The sequence below is a fragment of the Bactrocera dorsalis genome, chromosome 4, assembly GCF_023373825.1.
Source record: "Bactrocera dorsalis isolate Fly_Bdor chromosome 4, ASM2337382v1, whole genome shotgun sequence".
NCBI classification, from domain to species: Eukaryota; Metazoa; Arthropoda; class Insecta; order Diptera; family Tephritidae; genus Bactrocera; species Bactrocera dorsalis.
Genome location: NC_064306.1, coordinates 43,638,436 through 43,658,552, shown reverse-complemented (window position 1 = coordinate 43,658,552; position 20,117 = coordinate 43,638,436). Strand labels below are relative to the sequence as shown.

At 31.9% G+C, this 20,117-nt stretch overlaps 1 protein-coding gene across 1 annotated transcript in view; it reads left to right on the top strand.

Annotated features, from left to right (window-relative positions):
- Positions 1-20,117, top strand: part of LOC105223632 (uncharacterized) — a 164,945-nt gene that overhangs the window by 46,701 nt on the left and 98,127 nt on the right. The gene's annotated exons all lie outside the window — the stretch shown is intronic.

The window sequence follows — 20,117 nt, the reverse complement described above, 5'->3', positions numbered from 1 at the left end:
GAGCAATATAACTTAAGTGTTTATAAATGTCATTGTTTAAAATTATTTGAAAGAAAGAGAAAGAAAGTTAGAGTGACGTCACGGAATAGCGAGTGTAAAAAGTTTCAGGTTAGCGGTGAAGGTGTGAAAGAAAAAATGTTATGGGAATTGTGTTATTAATTGTCAATTTATGTTCCGTATTGTCTATTTCAAACTCAACACAATCTCTTGATTTCTCTCAATTATCCTTGTAATTTTAACATCATCACGCTTAATTATTTTCTGTAGTTTTGTTTCTTTCTTTGGTTTATTACTATTTTTGAACTTACGAAATTGTTTCAGATATTTGAATTGCTCTTAAGCTACATAAAAGGTATTTTTAATTGCTCTACTTAACCGCTGGTAGATTATGAACCGCGAAAAGTTTAGTGACGAGCCAGTCGGCTATTGTTTGTGGTTTGTTGTTAGCTGCGTGGCCGTATTGTGGGCTGCTGACGTTCTTATTATTCAAGGAACTTACTATGTCGTTTACTATACTTTCAATCATCTATAAATGTCAAAATTGTTACAACATAATCGTGGTAAATAGATTGATCGATTGATGGTTGACGTTGATGTTTGAAATCGTATTAGTTTTAGACAACTAGTTGTACAAATATGCGCAATATTTGTATGCAGGTAGATTTGGAAAAATCGAGTACTATGTTGGTATGTATACGTATGTACTTCATCACAAAAATATAAGCCAGATATCTCTTAATACTTTAGATTTTAACCCAACAATTTACAGCCTGCAAGTGTGTAAGATGCTTTAAGAATTTATATGCAGTTGGAAAACCGAAAAAAGAATTTAAGAAAATATTTTTATTACTTCGAGCGGTTATTGGCACTTTAACATTATATCGAGAAAATTTACGCTCGAAATTTTCAACAATTCGATGAATAGCGGGAGCATTTGTTTTAAATCTTATGTTTTGTCCTGCCATTATTAACGCTGGCTAGACGGCGCTTAGCATCATATACGCTTTACAACGGATTTATTTTCCACTTAAAAATTTTATTTTATATTGTTTTTGTTACAGCTTCCTTTTCGTGGTGGAAATGGGGGATTTGTGATTTTCAGTGGTACTTCAGTGCTCACAACCAATGCATGTAAGCAAATACTTATGCCTTTATTGTTGTGTTTATATACATTATGTAGCTTTAAAGGTAATGAATTCTTAATGTATGAGAACAGTCGAATAATGAGAAATTCAGAAAAAACCTTAATGTGGGAAACACTCAGCCCTTAACTTGAGAAGGGAGAGATATAAAATCAAGCAAATCAAAATAAAGTTAAGTGTTATCGACTATTCAAATATAGAGTCTATTATCAAATCTAATATTTCTGAGTATTATAGTTTTATTATCTGTGAAATATACATATTATTTTTAGGAATTTCTAGAAATAAATATCCACTTGTACATAAGTATATGAATATCAGAATGAAACTGAAGGGCATATGTTAAGTACGGTAAAAAATGCTTCAACTGGTAGGCTCAAAAATGAATTTAAAATTTTACTGTCTTGTCGATTGCAGTCATTCCAATTATATAGCAACGAAAACTCATTAATAACAAATTATTTATACATATATAATATGTTAACAAGCGTTGAAGGTGGCAATGGCGTATACGTAACGTTGTTGCTTAATCAGTTTTACCTTTATGCCTGTATGTTGGGTAACGCATACTTAATGAATTTTGATTATGTGTGAGCTTTTACGCAATTAAAGAATCCTCATGGCATTTTTGCGCTTCGTGGAAAAGTTACTTAATTAGTGATTTTAGCGCGAAACAATTTTCACTATGGAGTTTTATGGCATTAACAGATATAACCTTAAGCGAACACAAAAAAAAAAAAACCAACGTACAAAAATATACCAGCACACAAAAATAAAGAAAAAAGTGTATGCCATGTTTTAAAAAAGTTAAATTATGAGGTGAAGGCATGAAAACGAATCCAGCAACATGGGTTGACACTTTAATTTTAGGGTTTAAATTATCTTTATTAATTTCTTCACATTTTCGTTATCACATTATTAGCAACCTTACTAAGCTGCTTTCATAATAAACTGGGGTAACTTAACCTAACTTAGGGTACTGTGCATAGCATAACTCAATGTCACTACATTAGCCTCATTAACTCTTAAATGCAGCTGCTGGCTTGCTTCATAACCGCAGTCTTCAACCTTGTCTACATACCTTTGCTGACACCATCCATTGACGCTTTGTTATTTCATTCCCAGACCAGTTTAAACTAAGTTTTGGCTTTATTTAATTATGTCCTTATTATACCGCTGGTATTGATGCATTTATTTGGTTATTATTTGATAGCCCTTCTGATGTTAACGTTGACTTTTCATTTGAAAGTACTCATAAATTTCAATACTCAAAGCTACAACGTTTGATATACCCTCAATTGTTTGCATCTGATTTCACTGTAGAAGCCGCTTAACTAAGTATTTCTACATCTGCATACATATATATTGTGATTATTTTTGAATTTTCGAAGACTTGCTGGTTAACTTTTACTCCTATCGCGATTATATAAAGATTCATAGCATCGCATAGTAAATTATTTATTTGTGTTTATTGAAAAGTTCGACTGTGGTTTCTGTGCTGGGAATTTCATTAAGCTTTCGTCAACAGGCACTTTTCAGAATATCATGTTCGGTTTGCCAGTCTACTGACTAGCAGCTTCAAGTAAAGATTCTGTTAGCGCAATCCGTATTTACTAATTTACGAATATCAGGAAATGCGTACATTATTCCACGCTTTCGTAATATTTGTATGATGATAGTAGCAATAGTTTATTAAAAATTCAGTTTTGGTCATGACGGAAAAGCTGTTCACTCAAAATATTTATTATTTTATATTTCAAGTCTCGCAAAACGTTTATATTAGTGAAGTAGCTTTGAGGTATTGGTGCATATTTCTGTCCATGTCAAGAAAAGAGTCGCTGCCGTTATTTTACACCAATAGGTAGTAGGTATTTCCTATCTTTGTTGTTGATGGCATAGGGACTTCGAAGTTGGTTAGTGTGTGGTGGAATCTGGTTTGTGATGATTTACTGAGGGATCCATTATATGATTGCCGTAGCTCTGATTTCTTTTTTAGTGAATTTTGAAATACCATAACTCGGACAAAGGTTTTCGATGCTTTACCAAAGATATATGTGTATTTGTTAAGAGTGCAACTGTCGTCATAATCTCTCACATCTTGCTTTTAAAGAGCGTTGCATAATATACTTGAAACTTAATTAAAACAAACTGCACAGTCGGATTGGCAGACATGACTAAATCGACTCAGCTCATCATGCTGATCATTTATAAATATATTTTATATCGTATAAGAACTTTTCTTGTGGGTCTTACAAACTTGGTGACAAAATTGCCCTTTTCAGGGTATCAAAAAGCAGAATGAAAGATTTTTCACTCAATTCACTCGTGTCTTTCAAATTGGTCCGATTTCTGGTTATCGCAACACTTTGCATTTCCAATTCCTATTTAAATTGAATTTCATTGCTTGTCTGCAAGTATCATCTTTGTCCATGAGTTGTCATTAGGCGACCGGTTTGCTGTTTTTATTTGATTTGCATTATCGGTTGGTTAGCTGCTCGAGTGCCCGTTTTTATTTTGTTTTCTGTATATTTCATGGTCAGTGAAGCCTACTGACAGTGATATTTGCACACAAAATAATTTTCTAATATCATTAATTAATTCTGGTCAATATGAAAGGAACAAGCAGCTATTTTAGCAAGTCTTAATGGCCTGTCAACCAAAAAGTTTTGAGTTTTGCCGTCTGTTGTCAACTAATTTCACTGCAAGGTACATATACAATGGATGTCGAATATACAATATAATGATTCTGTTGACAAAATAGCTCAACAGCAACTGAAACGGTTTGCGGTTTTTGTAGTTTAGATATTTTTTTGGTAAATTTGAATTATTGAATATTATAATTGCTTCATGAAATTGAAGATATAACATAGTAACTATTAAATGCAATGTGAAGATGTTCCATAATTGCACTAACTTTTACTATTTTTCACAGTATACCTTTAGTGCAGCTAAATTAACTCGAAAGCAGCTAGCATTAAGTTTCATAGAAATAAAATAATGGAAGTTAGTATGATTTGTCATAGCTGTATAACAATTGATTAGCATTATTTTCATACCACACATTTTTTATGTTTAAGGTCCATCTAACTAAAATTAGTCAACTAATTTGCTACTAGAAAGCTAATGTTATTGTAATCATTGTATTTTGTTGAATTATTAGTTCGTGAAATTTTGAGACATCTATCTAAAATTTGCACACGTTTTTGGCTCCCAAATATTGCTATTTTGTGGCAACGCGTATATTGGACAATAAATTTAATTTCATTTTATAGTATATTATTCTAAAGAAAATGCACATATGAAAGGTATTATAGCTTCGGCTGCTTATTTTTATTCTGTATCAAAACATGATAATATGTTGTTTAGATATGTATTCAAATTAGACTGTCGATCGGATTGTAAAGATATGCATATCCAATAGAAAGCATCTTTCTTGTAACCATGATTACTTTTATGGAATTTAATTCGAATATTATAGTCCAAAAGTATAGGCACTTTCTACATATGTAGACCTTTGTGTACTTACTTTGAAATCCACCTCTGTAGTTCACTGCTTCATCAAGATCATTACACCAATATAGGCGTATCTCATACCTTTGAATGTACCTGTTGTTGTGATATTGCAATTATATGTATTGTTTGTATGTACACATCTACCACCTTTGACCACTTTCTATACATTACATATATTTTTATAACCAACATTATTGTGTTTTTGAGTTTGCTTTGAATCTGCACAGACCGTTTGGCTCTTGCGGTAACGCAATAAACACGAGGCACTCTACCGAAATTTCATCGCGTGGCTTACAAGGATACTATCCAGCGAAATGCATTTGCAATTGAGACAACAGAGTCAAAAATGTCTACGAGTTCGACTCCTGAGCTAATAAATATTGATTATTTAAGATTTCATTCCAACATACACACGATGTATGCTTTTTTTTTAAATATGCCGAACGACACACAAGCTTATTAAAACAACTAAGAACCCAGAAATACCAATAAATATAAAAAAAAAGTACTTTTATGAGCGCGATCTGTCTCCTGCGAGTCGGATTTTCGGTGAATACTTTAGGTATGAAACGCGTTCTTGCTCAACTCATCCCTATAAAGCTAAACTTTTTCAAATAGAGTGCAATTTTTATTGAATTTAAAGCCAACGCCGCAATGAATGTCATCGATCAACCACCATATTCACCAGATTTGGCTTCGTGTAATTTTTTTTTGTTCCCAAATTAAATTTGCGATCTTTGAAACTTCTTTTCAGTCGAACAAAATTAGCTGTAGGAGCTGAATGCCATCCCGAAAAGTGCTAATAAAAAGTCCACCGAGGGCTAGGAAAAGCTCTGGCATAAGTGTGTTAAATATTTTGTGTTTTATTTACAATTTCCGGATACATTTCTTACAATGTATTTATTATTTTCAATTGCTTTGTGACACCTCCTGTAATTATTCGTCGTTTCCGCTGCCCTTTTATCACAGAAGAGCTGTAGAAGCTCTTAATGCAACTTGCGCTTGGCTTTTGCGGTTAACTTGTGTTAATTTGTACTTTCTTTAGCTAACTAAAAGCTGCTAGTGACTTCTTAAGGCAACTCCACTTATTAAGTGTGCAGACAAAAGCAAGTCTTTTGTAGTTTTTTCGTGATTTGCCTTTCGTTGTACAGCATTTGCAATGTATAGTTAGTTAGTGCTGTGTCTTACTTTCATCTACTTTTGTTTCGAATTAATTTACTTTTTTGCACAACGAATCCAAGCACACTTGTTGCCCATACTTCAGATACTTGAATTTTGCCTTTTCATTTTCTTACACATTAGTCTAACTTTGCTTTTTATTAATTTTCGGTTTTTTGTTTTTCTTATCTTTTATGTTTTGTCGTACTTAATTTTCACGAGTAACTTGTCTTCCGACCTTCACGAGAATCAATGTCCAAAAATAATTTAACTGTGTATATAAAAACACAAAAAATGTAAAACCCAACCCTACATATTGTATACCCATATTCCCATAAAATGTAAGCTAGTGTCCTAAGTTTTCTTTTATGTTGTGCTACCTTGAAATGTACGGTGAGTGACTGCATGTTTGCATACTTACACTAATACCCTTACTCATGGCATACCTTTTTGAATTAAGAGCGTTATCTCTCGAGAACAACTCGGCAAACATAAGATATTTATGTTTCCATTTATCATATCGCTTTCATAAAAGGAGCTTTTCAAAGCAGCACGGTTGAGTATTTTTTCATTACTATTAAATTTAATCAGCATGGCGGAGGGATTGCAAGTTTTTCACCTGGATGATTGAAAGTATGAGATCCCAGGTATTTTTATTATGTTTCCTTCGTTCCGGAATTTCTATTACCAGGCAAATTTCCATCTACAATGAAATATAAATCTATATTTTTTGATAACATTTGCATTTTAAAAATTTTATAATTTCGTTTTATTCAGTTTTCTCTGCTTTATGGTTTTTATATTTATTGCCTACTCAAATAAACTTATGGTTAAGCAAAATGCAGTGAAATATTACTTGCAGCAGAACATCTCGGCATTGCCGTCACGTGACAAGTCTTGTGGTACTTTGCATGCTGCTAGATTTTAAAACTGATATAGCGGCAATAGACATATGTGTTATTAATATATATATAGTGAATTTGCTTGTTTGAGGCGGAAATTAAAGCTTTTGTATATGTCATGGCAAAGAAGCATAACGACAGTTATGCGGTGGAAAGTGTTCTCCCTTTCATTACAAACAGAAGCCAACATTTAATGCCATATATCGAGTATGTAATTTCCGGATACTCGATATACTTGATATACTGTCCTTCGTATTCAAAATTAAGAGATTTTTAATATCTCAATCTAGCGCCTATCTCGATTGGGAACAGAGTTTCGGGTTTACCAAAACCATGGTTTTTAAAAACGATCAGAGCTATCTTAATAATTAATATGGGTTTTGTAGCCAGAATGGATTTTGAGTGAGATTAATCGATTCAAAATGTTATAAGGATAAAGTGAAGCCTGTTTTTACTACACGCCTTCTAAAAGAAAAAAGTATAAACATTTTTTTGAAATTAGTAAGATAAGGTAACTTTACGGGTTCTGGCAGGACTAATACCGTTCCTAGCTACATAGGAGATATGCAGAGAAAAACTTTCAGCTTTTATAAAAATAATGATGTGGCCGTAGTGGGCTCTTTCAGTCAAACTTTGCAGTACTCTTTTCAAATCGTAGTGTGTTTTCCTTGATGAATGCATAAAAAAAAAACATTTCATTAAATTTACATATCTCATCAGATGAGAACCACATATATATGTACGTATTAGGAAGTATATGGCATAACTAAATTAGAACTCACTTTGAAATTGTCATTTCAACCTAATAATGGATTTTGCAAATATCATCAAATAACATTTACATACATAATATTATGCGGGGAGTTGAAATTAAGAAATTGTGCTATGGCAGGCATAATTTTAGAAATATATATAATGCAATAATTTAGTTTTCCAATATTAACGCAGATTTTCGAACGCACACACCCACAAATTCGTTTTATTATTATTATGAAAACATAAATTTTGTGGTAGTAGGCATACATTTGCATAATTATATTATTAAGTATTACGTGGTTGGCTGATTTGTGCTATTGACAAGTCAAATAATACCCAATGTGCATATGAGATCTGCGCGTCGTTCACTCAATCATTTAGTATTGTGGAAAATGCTTAACGAGGCCAGAGGGAATCAGGAATTCACATTAGCATATGAAATATATTTTATTGATGAAAGTAATGTATTTTCACGCACCTTCAATTCATTTGCATTGTATAGAGGTGTAATTTAAAAATGCACCATTATAAAAAAAAACGCTATTACAATTTTATTAAGATGACGCACATATTGGCCGATATATGCAGTATAAATTCGCCCGGAAGATCGAAAATGTTTATATTAGCTATATGGAAGCTAAGGGAATTATAGATCCGATTCAACGCATCAACCCAAGTTGCTAATTCGACACCAAACTGTAGGCTATGTATCCAAAGCCACCTGTCGTGGGAAGACGGCTAAAAAAAGTGGTTTTAACGACAATAAGAAATTTAATTTAGATATTCCCAACGGCAATGAGAAATATTGAAAAGATATTGGATAATCAAGTAAGGTATTTCGAGAAAGGATCTCTAATGGGAGTTTTTGGGCACAATGGTGCAAACATTAAATGCTTTCCAACGCATAAAATAAATACGATGAATGATTTTGTGGGAAATCATGGATTCTTTAACAAGGTAACAACGCAATACTCAATGTAGCTGTAATAAAGGGTTTCTGTTTGTACGGAAACATGCGTTAATGGACTGGTCCGCTATAAGCCCCGACTGAAATCTCATGCACAATTTCTGAAGAATACTTTCAAAGCAAAATTATTCCAGTAGTCGACAAATTGATTCTAATAGAGAGATAGTAAGATATAATAAGAAAGGTAATAGAAAATAAGAACTGCCTTTTGATCTTTTTTAAGCTAGACTAAGGAAAAAGTATACTTTTTACAAATGTAAGGATCACTGTGATATCTTGTTTGCATTATTACAAAAATGTTTTCCTAAATAACGAGTAAAAGTATAAAATTCTATGAAAATCACGTTAAAACGTTACTTCAAGAAAACTTTTATAATAATTTAGAATATTGAGTAATGTCGCCGTAAAATTTCATTTAAGCCAACTTGTGTCTGTTCTGGAACTTAGTTCACCGCTTATCTGATATTTCTAATAGGTATTAAGTTTTTTGCTGTAATATTCTGCTGCTACAACAGCAGTTAATTTGTTAATTGTTTGCTGTTTATTTTGCTAAGTATATGCAAATTTAATGGGCTGAAAGTGAGTGGAGCTCTCAAACTCATTTTATGCACTTAACTTTTATGATAAGTGAATTATATGTCCCTGTGTATGCATATGCGGTTATGTATTTCACTATCTGTAGTCAGTTTGTTATATTTAAGCACATATTTACACAATTTCCTACGGAACATTAACGTAATTAATTTGTCAAAAGCTTTCTACATATTCGTATATTCATATACATAAGTACGCTTAAGAGAACATACAGAAATAAGTGCAGTCGTAGGTGTATTAAACTAGTGGGAAACAAAGGTATGTTATAGAAAATGTTCGAGAAGGAATGGTTACGAGTATATTGAAACCTCTTCTTCTTTTTGGTTCATACTACTTCGTGTTAATGTCAATCAATCTGCTATGATTATCTTGTCGTTTTTAAAGGTTTCTTCATAAGTCTATTTTTAGAAAATAAAATTTTCTCTCAAACCAAGTATTAGGAGAAAGAAGAGATTAAGAATTATGCACATGGAGTAAAAAAGTGCAAGAGTCAGTAAACAAGCACAATAATACCTCTACTTATTTTGCATGATACTTTATGTTTATTTTTGAAATGCTTTAAAAACCATGACGACTAGCTTGTCCTGAAATCGCAAACAGTATTCCCAAATTTACACATAATAAGCAAATAAGCACATGAGATTACTCATACGCCGCTGAAGCCATATTTAGAAGATTGACGGTGACGTATACGTAACGCTAAGCAACATCACCAAGTTTTTATCTTTATATGTATGTAGCTTATAGAATGTTTAATGACTTTTGATTATGTAAGAGTTTTTACGCAATTAGCATATTCTATTGGCTTTTTTCGTTTCGTTGAAAATTCTCTTAATTAGCTATTCGAGCGCGTAACAATTTTCACCTTCAAGCTTTTTATTCGCTTTTGTTTATTTTAATAAAAATATAAAGAGGTCACAAACATATGTACTAGCGCGCAAAAAGAAGAATAATAGGGAGATAAAATTTCAAACATGATAATTTAAAATCTTATCGCTATCAAATTATTAAGATAGTTATATAGCTACTGACGTAATTATTGTATTTCGGGTACAGTGCATATTAGAATTCAGTACCATAACAATAGTCACCTCATTGCACATTTCAGTATAGTGAGTTATTGTATTCATTAATCGACTGCACGGAAAATGATCTCCTTCAATTAGTTTAGTTTGAACTGAATTTTGCCTTCATTCAATTATGACTTAATTAAACTTTTGGTGGTGATGCCTTTATTTTATTTTTAATTTGTCTTTCGTGTAGTATTTGAGAGTTCTCTTGTGGTCGATTTCGATTTGAAGTATTTCTATTAAAAGTTATAAAGATACATATGCGTGCAATCTGTTTTATTCATAAAATTCCTAAGTTAAGTATTATTATGGTATATATACATATAAATAAATATTCGTACAGTCATTATCATTGAATTTTCGAATATTCGCCACTATTACTTTGTTCGCATTTCGCTTATTTTCAAAAGAATAAGGTTCTTGGGCAAATAATTTATTATTGATTATTAATCATTTTGACTGAGGTTTCAGTGCTGGGAATTTCACCAACGGGCATGCTCCAGAAAATTTTGTTCAGTTTGTCAGTCTGTTGGCTAATACTTGTAGCTTGTATTACTGGTTCTGTTGGCTTATATATTCATCTATCTACTTATAAAAATAAGTAAATATATAGATCAGTGTATGTGAGTGTGCCTGCAGTTCATTGGAAATCCACTTTTGAACTTCCTCGTCACTCTACCTCAGCTGCAAAGATAAAACTTGTGATTTATGAAATTTGGGAATGAAATTAATGAATATTGTCACTTTGATTAAAACTTAATATTAACATCCATAAAAACGTATGTATGTACATATGTGCTATTAAAAAAAATCATCTGGCAAATATAATTTTAATACAGAATACTTGAGAATAAAAGGAAACCCTTATTGAATTTTTTAATTATGCTGTTATTTAGGTATAAAGTAGATTCAATAATTCGCTTTGGTTTTTTGTTTTGACAAAAACTAGTTAGAAATGAGAAAAATTATCAATTTTTACAAACGATCCAGTATACGTGTGAGTTGTTGGGAACTCTCTGCCTAAATACACATTTTAGATTTCTTGCTGGTCAATTTTGGTGTCTCCGTGCCAACTTTGATTCACGTTTTACAGATTGCTTATTGAATGGCAATAGTATTAAGTCAGCTTCAATGGGAATAGCTTTTTTTTCCCCCTATTTCCCGATCCTAAACATGTGCTTTCAATCAAGATGCTCTGGGAATAAATATTCCTTCCCCTGCTCTGATTTTCCTTCAAATGGATAAATATTCAAGTTGGAAAATTTTTTATAAGGCGTTGCTTTCAGTAAACATTTTCATATATGCTAGATATGATACAATATATAGATATTAATATTTGTATTTGTACTTGCGCATATCTATGTATGTAAGCATAACGTATAAGGAAACAATAGAGTACTTATGCGGCACAGCTTTGCCATAACTGCTTTCCCATGTGCGGAAGTTATAATTTAATTACTTTATCGCCAATTAGGACACGTTAATATGGCAGTCGGTACAACCATTGAGTTGTTTCTTCTATTTGTAAGCATTTTATTCACTTAGGCTACTTTTCTTTTAAATTTGTATAGATGTATGTATAGCAATGAAAATATTGTTATCGTGAGAACTTTAGAATACGAACGGGGTGTGCATACGGATGTTAGCAATAACAAGTGACTTCCTATTGTCGACATAATTAACCATTATATGCAAATGGTACACATATGATAACTAAGTCATGAAGAAGGCAATTTTGTATACGTAATGAATAAATCCCGTCCTTCTAGTGTTAAGAATTGGCAAAAAGTCTTAACTTCCGCTTGAATTTAGCTGTTATTTACGGGTGCTTTTATGCATTTATTTACGAAAATATTTTTTGTTGCCTGGTGACTTGTTTGGAATTCACATATTCCCTCTGCTAATGTGCAAATTTTTATATTTTATTGCCTATATACAATATGTGTACGCTTAGCAGGTACTCAGTCCCGAAACGTTAATGCAATCCTAATATGACAATTATCCCCAAAGATTTGTACATGATTTAACTAAGCAAGCCAACGGCATAGTTAAATCTTGTATACATATCATATTTTATACTAAGTATATCTGCACAGTACTACTCTTAGTATTTACTTGTAAGCTGAAGAACATGGGCTTCTTATTTATGCTCTCAAGTCGGAACACTTATTGGTATTATTCAATAAGCTTGTCTTCTTGCAAAACAGTTTATAAAAAAAAGTTGCCAAGAATAACCAAGTATGTAACAGTATATGTACTTATGCCGCATATACTCTTCCTTGTCTGTTTGCCATACTGTTGTATGTAAGAATTCCGCATAGAAACCCCCTTATTTCACAATAACTGAGCGGTCTTCACAATTTAACTTCCAGAACATTTAAGTACATGAGTATGCAAATGAACATATCGTATGTTTGCGTTGGTCTTGCTCCTTGAGATTCGCCTCAAGATTTCATTTAATAAAGATTTAACACACTTACTTTGATAGTTTTACTTATACATACACGCGTGTATAAACATCTGTTAAAAAGCTACTGAGTACCATCACCTTCAAGCTGAAGGTTGCTACTTTAGCCCTTTTATATGTTACACATTTATACACATACTCGTACCTGTATGTCTTAATATGTAAATTTACTCTAAAATAATATGTATATATAAAAGTTACAAGGTTTCGTAATTAAATTTATGTAAAAGTTATGTAAACTATCTGAGCAATTTGTGAATACTTCTTGTTCTTATTCTCTTAACTTGAATTATCGATTAACATCTTTAATAGTATTATTTGGTAGTTGTTTACTTTAGGCGGTACTTTGAAGTATATGTATACTACGTTAGGGTGTTCGTTAATTAACAAGTTGATTTTTGTCTTTTTTTTTGGCTAACGTCTCTAACGTTTCAATTTTTTGCCCTAAAAAATGTATATTTTTCATGTAATTTTTTAATATTAATTTTCAACATTGATAATATGATACTCTAATATTAAATTCTCTACAAAGAAGTATTATTTTTTTGGGTCATAAAACATTATTTTAAATGTTATACGTATTTATAGTACAGCATGTCGTATGAGGAATACAGAATTTATAAGTCACTGTTGGCTTAAATGAGAACATGGTGACTAAATTTAACTTCGCATAACTTAAAAAAGAATTTTTGTGGAAAAATTCCTTAAGGCTTTCTCCGTAGAGTAGAAAATTTTATATTATCAGCTTTCTAGTGCTTTTTGTTGATTTTTACAAAGTTCATGATGTATTCGATTAAATTCAAAAATCTTTAAGTTATAATGGGAAAATAAACATAATTTAGGGATGGTTTAAATTGAAAATGAAGATCTTTTTACATCAGATATTTGTTTTCTGTGCACGAACTGAAATTTTAGGCGACGCTTACAAAAAGAAACAATCAACTTGAGAATACCGGACATCCTAATGTATATACAATTTCTTTCCATATATACATATAAATGTATGTTTACATAACCATACATATTCATACTATTTGAATATTTATGTGTCACAGCTTACCAGTATTCCACTTGCCACTTGCAAAATTTGCTTTGCATTTGAAATTAGATTCACCGCCAAATTGTGTAAACATCATCCTGAGAGCGGTGATTTGTTGAGCCGGTGTTTTGCCTCGTTAGAAGTAGGTAGGTTGGTAGGTAGGCAACAAGTGGTGAAAAGGTAATTGACTTTCAGTGGCTCGGAAGGAAGTGGATTTTAATTAGTTAGTCAGTTACTTTATGGATTAAGAATTATACAGTGCGAATAGGTGATATCGAGTCTGTAGTTTTTGGTGTTGTTGTATAGAACTAAAATATTTAGAACGAGTTTTGGGTTCGGATACTGAAGTCTTGATAGAAGTTCTCTACGTACAGTTTGAAAGGTTCTAGTATAAACAATTGAAATTCACGATTTGGTAAATTAAAATGTTTCTTGATATTCCCCGAAAAATATTTGTATAAATTCAAGCGAATTTTTACTAAAAGTCATTAATGACACCTTCTGCTCTTAACTCAATTAACCCCCAAAACTGTAGGACATGTGAAATATATTATATATATTTTTATGTTCAATTCTAAATACTGACATTTTATTTTAGCTTTCACTGAAGCAACCCATAATTTAATGCCTAGATTGAGGGTAATGAAAGTTATCATCTTTATTATTGAATGAAAGCCACACAGAGTAGCATCTAAACTTTTATAATAGATACTATATAATAGCCTATATAATAGCTCAAAAACTTTATTTGCCTTAGTCGCAAACTTATTTGACACGTAGCCTATGATCTCAAGGGACCAATTTCCAAACAATCACTAAGTATTCCCAATGAAAGTGTCAATGTTAATAAACCACTTGCGACAAATTGCGTTGAAATTAACTGCTCAAAAGTGTAATTGTGTATGCATGTTGTAAGAGTAGTCAATAAATTATGTAAAGTGCCTAAGAGAGTCACGTACATAGCTGTGTAATACTCACCAAGTAAGTTACAAAATTAAATAACCACTCATAAGTCTTTCAATGATATTCTTATTTAATGAAGTTGTAGTGGTAGTTGGGTCGTTTGGTGCTGATTGGCTTATTATAGAGAGAGAAATAAATTGTATCAAGTTCTCATCGAATGCAAATGCATAGCAAATATATTGACTCACACTAAGCGCATAAACTTCTTTACTTTAAGCATGTAATTTTCAAGCATTGTTTCACAAGAGATGAAATATTATGTTCAAGTGGATTTAGAAATTTGGTAAATTTTTTATTTGTGGGTCTTAAGCATATACTCAACACTAATTGCCAGTAATGACATATTTCATAGCAACCTGGTAGTAAGAAAGCATTGTTTCGCAAACGTTAACGCAACGCTATTTTTGGAAAAAGGTTTAGTCATTATTTTATCTCAAAGTTTCTATATGATGCTGAGCCATTATTATATTATTTTCTATAAATTTCTTTTGTGTCCCATCAATTTTTGTTTGTAGCCCTATGTTCGCGTAAAACAATGCTACCAATTCTATAGTCAAAAGGGGACGAAATGCAACATATCACTCTCCCCCATGCATAAACAAAAGTAAGCATAAATAGAAATTCCGATATACAAAAATTGTGAACTTTGAGAGGGCGACTCGCGAAAATTCCTTTTCACAGCAGCGAAAATTTGTTTATCTTCCAAAAAAAAAGAAACTCACTCAATATTCAACTGCATGCATATTTGTATGACATAACGCGTTTTTACACAAAGCGATGCTTGCCAGAAAGTGGAATAAATTTGAATATTTCGACAGATATTTTGAGAGGTGCGAAAGTTATAAGCGGTTGGGATGGTTTTCACTATTTTATTTTTTTGTTTTTTACATTTTTTACTGTCACTGTTGCTCTGCGATGTTAGTACATGTATATTTGTGCATATATATGTACGTATTGCCACCGAATACTTTGAAACTATTTAAATTTAAAATTTGTCAAGGAAGATAGATTTTTATAAGTAAAATATATCGTGAGCTACAAAGCTTTTAAACAATAATAAAAATAATTATTTTTTCTTTAGTTTTCCCAAAATATTCAGTTTTATAAGAATTTTTATATCCTAATAATACATATGTACATACATATGTTGGGCTAGTGCTGAAGCATTTGAAAATCGTAGTAAATTCAAAAACACCAAGTAGGATAAAACCCATTGGAAAAGTAAGATAAAATACAAAAAAAGGGCATATTATTTACCATATTGGACAAATAGTACTCATTATAAATTGTTACACATATGAAAGTGTAATAACAAGTCCGTTCTTTTCGGAAGTAACTTATTAATTAATACAAATTTCCTATCCTTACGGATAAGATTAGTTAATATGTATGAGCTTAGAACTAATGAGTGCACATTTTTAGTCTTGTTATTATTATTTAATCGAGAGAGGGAATTTAGTATAAGGAGAGATCAATATGCAAGTACTAAAATTATGAAATGAGAAAGAAAGATGTGAGATATAAGTAAGAGAGGTAAAGATAGAATGAATAGAGAAGTGTAAGTTGTTGGTATGATTAAAGTTTTACACTGATGAATTAATGTCTATACCGAAATTTGGCAAAAAGTGGTCGACCAAAATGGTACCTATTTGTTTATTTATTTATTAGTATAAATATAAAAAAATAGGTTGAAGTTTGATTACAAATTCGAAAAGACTTTTTCGACTACAGATCCGCTCTAATGTATGTAAACATAAGTATTTGGTGTACGGAAATTAGTTTGACGCAGTGTCAAGTGCACTGAACTATTGTGCTTCCATTGCTCTGCAATTGCAATTGGAGTTTTTAGTAAAACTCATCTAATTAGCGGGATTCTATAGTACATATATGGTACATACACAAGTGAGGCAAATAAACTCGCGGTGACTGATATTTTCTGGTATGTGCGTTTCTCGATTTTATGTTGATGGGCATGACGTTGCCATTTCTATGTAAAACAACGCTCCAATTGTCGCAGTGCAATTTTACTTTATAATTGGATAACGTGATTTAACGTTTTTCCGTAATTCAGCCACAATAATTTTCTCTGCTTAGCAAAACGCATTTCACACAATTATCTTTTATTACATGCAATATTTATGTATGTTACATAACATTTCGTGGTTCATAGTTGGTGAATTTATTCAAACCGTAATATCCCTAAAAAGGTGATGTTGAAACAACTTCCAAAAGATATACGATTGTTTATATCAAAATGATCATGATGACAAGAGGGTTTGAATTTTAAATGTATGTACATATGTACGTATATCCGTCGGTCCATCCTGTCCATATCTATTCAAAGTGTGAAAATTCAAAGGAAGTGAAAATTTAAATATCTTGATTCAACCACTTTCAGGTTAAATTCCATATTTTAGAAACTACTCAATCATTTAGAAATTCAGAAATTTTAATCCTATTACATATACTCGTATACCACGACTACTCTCCATTTTGTGTTCTTTCCTTTCCCATTAACATATTCATTTTAGTAATTCTCTAAACGGAGATTATTTATACGCTCCGTAAAACAATAACTTTCCTTAATTTTGTTATGTGTTTTGAAATACGAGGTGTGTTCAAAAAGTATCGCGAATTTTGTGTTTTTTCAAAAATTATTTTTTTATTCATGAATATCTATTTTGTCCCCTTCAAAGTAATTCCCATGAGATATTATACACTTGTGCCAACGGTTTTTCCAAACTTCGAAGCACTTCAAAAAATCATTTTTTTTATCTTCTTCAGCTCCTCCTTAGATGCCGTCTTTATCTCGTCAAGAGAAGTGTAACGTCGTCCTTTCATGGGCCTCTTCACTTTAGGGAACAAGAAAAAGTCACAGGGGGCCAGATCTGGGGAATACGGTGGCTGCGGCATCATTAGTGTGTTGTTTTTGGCCAAAAAGTCGCGCACAAGCAACGATGTGTGAGCAGGGGCGTTATCGTGGTGCAAAAGCCAATTTTTGTTGTTCCACAAATCCGGGCGTTTCTGTTACGATTCGCGATACTTTTTGAACACACCTCGTAAGTGTTTGCAGGACTTTGCTTTGATGCTTTCATTTAGCAACTTGCAACTTTTTATCAACATGTTTACTTTTGTGTTTTGCATACAATCGAACACCATTCATACCTTTAAACTCATTGAGTTTCTGCGCACTCTTCGAATATTCTGTCGCTTTTGTTGAGATATTTACTGTGCATTGGTATTACTTGTGATTACCTTGGAAACGATAACTATTACTAAGCAGTTTCCTCAGAATATAGGTCTGAACTAATTGAAGTTAACACTGGTGCTCTTATTTTAACTGAAGATGTGAAGATGAAAATATTTTCCAATTAAATAAAGTTTTTGCAGCCAGTTGGTTAACCACTTAGTTGCACTCAAACGAACAACATAGGAGTTCAAAAAAATGTACGAGGCTTAAAACTGGCACAGTAAAAATGGTAAACAATTTTGTCGACACAAAAAGCAATGACTTTAACACACATACGCGCAAATAAGGGCAGTTATGCAAATGGCAGGTATACGCAAACCTGATACTCCTGCTTATTTTTATTCTTTTTACATTCGTTTACTACCCTTTTGGAAAATTTTAGTATCCTATCGGATGGTTTTTTCTTTTAAAATTTATGAATTTAAATTATCAGGCTTAATCAATTAATTTTTGTTTTGTGGTTTAATGCCATCTTTTTCGTATATTAAAGATTACAACCTGTTGAAGGGGTTAGTATGCATTTTACTTTTTAGACAGTAATAGTGTCTATGAAAATTTATCGGGTTTCATAGATTTCCTGCTGGGCATGTACATACGTTTATCGGTAGTAACGTGCTTTTGAATTTACACAAATAACACACCCACAATTGCAATTATTGCAAAGCACTTACGTGGTGCATACGCATATAACTTTCTATACATACGATTAAAGCGAAAGTTTTATTTTCGACTACTTTACAACAACGAAAATTAATTCACATATGTATATTTGTGTATGTGCATTCACAAATATACATATTGCCTCTTTTGTTTGTGAAGTTAACCGAACTGTGTTGTGAAAATGAGTTGACATCAGAAAGTAATGAAAACGTTTGATGTGCCTTGCACACCAATACGTGGGCATATTTACAAATAAGTACGGGCTCTGTGAAAAAATTGTGTGGCTGCAAATGCATCGTTGTTGCTTTCATTTTTCACTTCACCCGCTTGTTGATTTTAGTGCGTACTCTGTGCTGTTGCTATTGTTTTTCCCACATTATCCATGCAACTGTGTCGTTAACTGCGAAATTGTTTTGAACTTTGTCCTTAGCATATACATACATATGTATGCATGTACATTCGAACCTGCTTACTCATGTTGTCGTCATTTTACGCTTTTTCCTTAGCCTCATGTATTGAATATTAAAGCCTACGCTAATGAACTATTTAAAGGAATTTAATACCAGAAGGACGTTATTTAATGAATAAATACATATGTATGTATACATCTACATAAATTAAATTTACATTAGTTGTTCAGTCTACGCAGTAATTAAATAACTTTAATTATATGCGTGGAAGTATATCTTAATCGGATCACGTGAAAGTATCAAATCTAAGATCTAAAGCGCATTACATACATTTATATATGTACATACATACATTAAAACTCAAATAAAGGGAGGAACTAGTTAGGTCATGTGAGCGCTGGACGAATGAAACCTGGGTGCTAAGCAGCTCAGTATTTTTAATAAGATTAAGCAAATTGAATCGTGAAGATTTGGCGGCGATAATTACGGAATAATCTAATCTTTTTTGGGCATGCATGCAATTTAATAAATAGACGACGACAATTAGAATAAATTTATAACTATGTATATGAAATTAAAAGCAAAGGATAACGCTAGTATTAAAAGTGAATTGCAAATATTCACGTTATAGACTGTAGAAGCGGTGGTTAGTCCTCATTTACATTTAATTCGGTGACTAAATGAAGCATCACACATTCACTCATCGGTAAGACTTGTGGTAACAACACAGGCCAAATTTCTAAAACTGCAAATTTGAATTTTTTTAAAAACAATTTTTAACCTCTTTCATTCACATAAAAACTCGTTTAAGCCTTTACGTAGTACGATTCCCATTTAAGTACCTTTAAAAGTTGGCAAAAGTTTTATTGTTTGTTGATAGCTATTAAGTGGGCTGTGGTTTTGGACACAAATCTTCTTTAAGTAGGGAAAGTCACTGACGAATATGTAGGGATTTAATGATGCGTGAAAGGTGAACGAATTGTGTGTTCATTTAGTTAAAACAAAAAATAATTTTTATTACTTTAGAAATAGGGGAAATCGGAACAGCAATTTTCCTGTAAATTACTATTTGTGAACATTAATGCTTTTCTTTGAAGTATTTTTTTTATTTATAAAACTTTTATTTCACCTATTTATATAAAATGGCCATGTGTATATATACCGATGAGGTTTAAGTTTTCAACACTATAATATGCATATACTTATTGCTAGTCAGCATATTTCCT